General features: G+C 46.8%; 1 pseudogene; it reads left to right on the top strand.

The window, feature by feature from the left end:
* The first annotated feature begins 1,552 nt into the window (after positions 1-1,552).
* On the top strand, positions 1,553-2,535 carry LOC147088185 (histone H2B pseudogene; annotated as a pseudogene).
* Positions 2,536-5,820: the final 3,285 nt, after the last annotated feature.

The following is a 5,820-nucleotide window of genomic DNA, read 5'->3' as shown; positions in this document are numbered from 1 at the left end:
ATAGGTACCAAATAAGCACACACCCATATAAGATAAACTGACAGTTATAGCATACAACCCACACACACGTTCCAGAGATTGCCAGATGTATAAGAAAACCCCATTCAAATACAACAAACTGACAGGTACAGAACAATGTTCCCTCTATTATTTTGGGTGTGCAGCCCCTTTAACTGGATGTGCGGCCCATTCAAGTTTTGGCACATGCATGGTTTCTTCCACTGAAGAGCCATTGAGCAGCCTGCGCGGGTTCCCCAGACATCCAGATTAGCCAGAACATTTGTATAGAGACTAACATAATCATAGCAAAACCCACACTCACATCCCAGAAACAGACAGATGCTGAATAAAATACACACTCACTTACAATAATCTAACAGATACAGAGTAAAACCCACATTCACATTCCAGAGACTGACAAAAAGAAGTGGAACCCACACTCACATCCCAGAAACAGACAGATACTGAGTAAAATACACAATCACATCCCAGATACTGATAGATTCTGAGTGAAACATGCACTTACATCCCAGAGACTGAAAGCTACAGAGTAAATCCCACACTCACATCCCAGAGACAGACAGATACAGAGTAAAACCCACACTCACATCCCAGAGACGGACAGATAGAGAAGAAAACATACACTCACAAACCTGAGACTGACAGATGCAGGGTAAAATCCATACTCACATCCCAGAAACTAGCAGATACTGAATAAAAACCACACTAACTTACAGAAAATGTCAGGAACAGAGGGAAACCCACACTTACATATCAGAAACCGGCAAGTACAGAATAAAATCACAATGACATACCAGAAACTGACAGGTACAGAGTAATTCCCACATTCACATGCCAGAAACTGACAGATATAGAGTGAAACAGACACTTAGATCCCAGATGCTGTCAGGGTGTGTAATAAAACCCAAATCAGAAACTGAAGAAAAAAACAACGCTCACATACCAGAGACTGACAGGAGCATGCCATAAAGCCATCGAGTTTGCTGCACCATTCACTAAGATCATTGCTGAACTGCCTAGTTTCCAGGCGGTGCTTCTGCCGAAGAAATTCAGGGCTGGGCCCAGCAAGAGCAAGTAAAGGGGAAAAGATTTAATCTAATAACATAAAGGCTCGTTTCAGAGCCACCCATTGTATCTGTGAAAGGGTTGCTTACTGTCTGCAGAAACTGACCTGTTGATCACAATTATCCCAGCTGTGTTTTAATATTAAATCCCTACAGTTGGTAAGCTGGAAATGTCCTGATTAGAAGTGACCCTCAGGCAATTTCGGTCATAGAACGGTCAATGTCTGTTAAACATTTATAAATCTAGATCGACATACACAGCAGTGAGTTTGCTGTTCAGATTATTGAATATATATATATCTATATATATCGGCAATATATTAATGAACCATCCTCGTAAGACAGGCCATCAGTGACCATTTTTATTGAGAGCAGATTAGAAATAAATAAAGAACAGAGTTAAATAAGGGTGGGTTGTAATTCATGACAGCTTCAAGAATGTGAGATTGTGGTGAGCGCTAAATCTGATTGGATGTGTAAAGAGGCCAATCGGAGAGTTAAAGAACAAAGGATATTGACCATACTGCCAATAAACCAATCAGAATCGTTGCCTCCACTCATCCCTCATTAGCATAGCTCTGTGGGACGGACCGTGCGGCTGCCTATATCAGGCGAGCTGATAGCAGCGTTTCCTTATATCTTTGCTTTTTGAAAGAGAAAATGGCTGACGAGAAGAAATCAGCTGCCAAGAAAGGCGCCAAAAAAGTCGTGAAGAAAGCGGCACCGAAGGGCGGCAAGAAGCGCAGAAAGTCGAGGAGGGAGAGTTACTCCATCTACATTTACAAAGTGATGAAGCAGGTTCACCCCGACACCGGCATCTCCTCCAAAGCCATGAGCATCATGAACTCGTTTGTGAACGATATTTTCGAGCGCATCGCGGGTGAGGCTTCCCGGCTGACCCATTACAACAAGCGGCACACCATCAGCTCCCGGGAGATCCAGACCGCCGTGCGCCTGCTGCTGCCCGGGGAGCTGGCCAAGCACGCCGTGTCGGAAGGGACAAAGGCGGTGACCAAATACACCAGCTCCAAGTAAAACTCCACGCTGTCCTGAAAGAAGAAACTCCAAACACAACGGCTCTTTTAAGAGCCACCCACAACCTCTCTGAAAGATCTACACATCGCATCTCCCTTTAGAATCAATTTACTGTAATTATTTCCTGAACAAGTGTGTTTGAGAACGTTTGAAGTTCCAGCTGTCAATTTAGTTTTGAATTTTCAGATAAGCAGTTTCACTGACCGGATCGACCTTCGTGTCGCCGTTGTATTTCCCGCTCAGTAAACTACAAACACGGTCCCTGATCGCTCTTTCCCTTTGTTCTCAGACCCGATCACTTGCAGCTCCTTCCGACGAATTAAAAGCTTGTTTTTGAGATGAGACTCGGATTTCATTCACCTCAATCTCTGTAAAAATATTTTCATTTTTTAAAATGGCAATTGGCAGTCAATCGTTTTATTAACCCGAGAATTACTGTAATCTAACAACCCAGAATGGGGTTTCTTAGAGACCAGAATGGGGGCAGTTTGAACACTCTGTCCCTCTTCTCTTCTCACAGCAGGACTCCTAGTTCTGGTTTCACTCCCGCAGCAGCGCCTGTGCAAAGGATCGATCGATAATCTGTGAATCCTCACTTTTACACAGATTGAGCTGGAATGTGTCCCGTTACAGAATCAATGCAAATTGAGGCCCGCCCGATACATTTGAAATAGAACACGAAATTAATCCTGATTGTAACAGCCTCGGATTTGCAAGGGAGAGATGGAATAAGACAAAAGGAATAAAAAACTGTCCGGAAATCTTTGGTAAAAGTGATTTTATTCACTTAATTCGCTGATTTTGGAAAATATTGGCGGGCTTTTTGAACTTAAAAAATGGTTGGCGGTCTGACTGTTGAGGCAGTTATTTCCACACACTTTTCATTGGCGGGAAAAACAGACTGTGATTGGTCACCGGAAAACACCAATGAAATTCACCACAGAGCGACCAATCACAAGTTCGCCTCTCTTCATTCCTCCAGAAGGTATAAGAAGGGCAGATGTGGAAGGAGACTTTCATTCTTTCTCTGAACTAGTGAATTGTGGAAATGTCTGGAAGAGGAAAAACCGGCGGTAAAGCTCGGGCCAAGGCCAAGTCCCGGTCATCCCGGGCCGGACTGCAGTTCCCTGTGGGCCGGGTTCACAGGCTCCTCCGAATGGGCAACTACGCTGAGCGTGTGGGTGCCGGAACCCCGGTCTAAATGGCTGCTGTGCTCGAGTATCTGACCGCTGAAATTCTGGAGCTGGCCGGCAACGCGGCCCGCGACAACAAGAAGACCCGCATCATCCCCAGACACCTGCAGCTGGCCATCCGCTACTACGAGGAGCTCAACAAGCTGCTGGGAAAGGTGACCATCGCTCAGGGCGGGGTGCTGCCTAATATCCAGGCGGTGCTGCTGCCCAAGAAAACCAGCACTGCCAGCTCCAAGAGCAAGTAAACCGGACAAGATTCACTCTAATAACCTAAAGGCTCTTTTCAGAGCCATCGACTTCATCTGTGAAAGGGTTGCTTACTATTTAGCCATTTTCAGTAAACTGTCGAACATGTAGAAATCTAGATCCACAAACACTGCAGCGGGCTTGCTGTTAGCCAATATTCAGATCAGTGATTCAATATGGAGAAGGTCTGGCTTCAGCGAAAAACAATACACACGGAACCGCAACGTGAGACCGTCGCTCAATGAACACGTTGTTGGGAGAGCCGAATATGAACCGATGTTTAGAACCGAGTATAAAGTGAGAGCGCGATTGTTGGGCTTACCGTTCCTTATTGGGATAATAATCCCATAGGGATAAATATATACATCCGGACCCATACAAACATTTCCCCTTTTAATTGGCAGACAGGATCAAACCAGAATTACAGCTCTGGTTTATTTTTAAATATTCCAAATAGTAATTGAAGTTCCCACCTGTCCGCTGGTTTTAAAGGTTAGATTCAGACTTCAGGCACCTCGTTCTCTCGGATCTATCTGGTATGTCGAGTTGGATCAATTTACTATCAGAGCCCCCACTTATATTTTCCGACTCACACTGGGCGAGTTCATTAGTCTACCAGGCAGCTCACTCACATTTCAACCTAGAACATAAAATCACCGTCAGATATACAATGCCGAACTTTATAGATGCCCAGTTAAGGTAACAGTACAAGACCTGCACGCTGTGTGCACAGTCCAGTTTCCCTTGCGCTGGTCGGAGCTCTTTGCTTTGTTGATTTGGTGGCTCTTAAAAGAGCCGTTGTTGTATTTGGTGCTAAAGTCTGGAGCCAGGCAGGGTGAGTTTAGGCGCGCTCCCCGCGGATGCGGCGGGCCAGCTGGATGTCTTTGGGCATGATGGTGACTCGCTTGGCGTGGATGGCGCACAGGTTGGTGTCCTCAAAGAGCCCCACCAGGTAAGCCTCGCTGGCCTCCTGCAGGGCCATGACGGCCGAGCTCTGGAAGCGCAGGTCGGTCTTGAAGTCCTGAGCGATCTCCCGCACCAGGCGCTGGAAGGGCAGTTTGCGGATCAGCAGCTCGGTTGATTTCTGGTAGCGGCGGATCTCCCTCAGAGCCACAGTGCCGGGTCTGTAGCGATGGGGTTTCTTCACTCCGCCCGTGGCTGGAGCGCTCTTCCGGGCCGCTTTGGTCGCCAGCTGTTTACGAGGAGCTTTTCCTCCGGTCGATTTGCGCGCTGTCTGCTTGGTCCTGGCCATTTTCTGAACCGATCTCAACACAATCTGCAACACATGGACTGTTAATGCGGAATTTGCTGTGTGTCCGCCTTAATATACTCAGTGAGGGACCGCCCCGAGCACTGATTGGCTGGAGACCGGCGCCCACCCAATTCAAACCCAACTCTGACCAATCAATGAAACGCTGGAAACTCTGGCCCCGATTGGCTGAACTGTGATTAATCGCCCATTTCAAAAAGTCCGCCAAATTTAGTGCAGGAAATAACCGTTTTGAGACAAATCGATTTTATTCTGCACATATTGAGACGATCATTGCCAGAATCATTGAAGGTTTTAAATGTACCTTCCTGGGCTTGGTGCTTTAGGGCCCTTCCCATTGCCCGCACTCTGGGCTGTTGATGCTGACAGGAGCGGGGAAAGGGACCCGCGCCAATCTCCCGCTCTTCCACTCGATTCCTCTCCCTCTCCTCTCCAGCCCATTCAGAATTTCCCTCCGCCCGTCCCATTGTGACGTTAGCCGCCGCTTTCAGGGGAGAGGATCAGAATTCAGTCGCTTCTCTCTGTCCCCGTGGAGCCTGTGAGAAGGCCTTGGCCAATAATCTGTCATTGGGTAACTGTGCAGTCAGCGATCTGATACTCGGCACATTTCAGATTGCTGAATGGAGACTTATTGGCGCCGGTTACAGATAAGAGGCTGACAAATTAAACCTGTTCATAGAACAGCGCCAGGAATTACTGACGGTGAACGCAGAATAACAGAACAAAAGGACCGAGATTTTAAAATCATTCCATTGAAACTAGACTTTAGATTAATTCGCTTCCACCCGGCACTGGAATTGGCGGGCTTTTTCTAAAACAAAAAATTCAAACATTTCGCCTGGTCGACAATTTCAACCAATGATGTGCTTACTTTCTAATGTGTGATTGTAGTTCTGTGATTGGTGAAGAAATGGGACTGTGAAGGAGACCACCAATCAGAAGTAAGGTCGGGTTCGACCTGACTGAGAAATGCAGGGAGGGGGGAGGAGAC

Source organism: Somniosus microcephalus, unplaced genomic scaffold, assembly GCF_052327205.1.
Source record: "Somniosus microcephalus isolate GS21.2 unplaced genomic scaffold, FLI_Smic_1.0 unresolved_chr5, whole genome shotgun sequence".
Taxonomy (NCBI): domain Eukaryota; kingdom Metazoa; phylum Chordata; class Chondrichthyes; order Squaliformes; family Somniosidae; genus Somniosus; species Somniosus microcephalus.
This window is presented reverse-complemented; position numbering and strand designations above follow the sequence as displayed.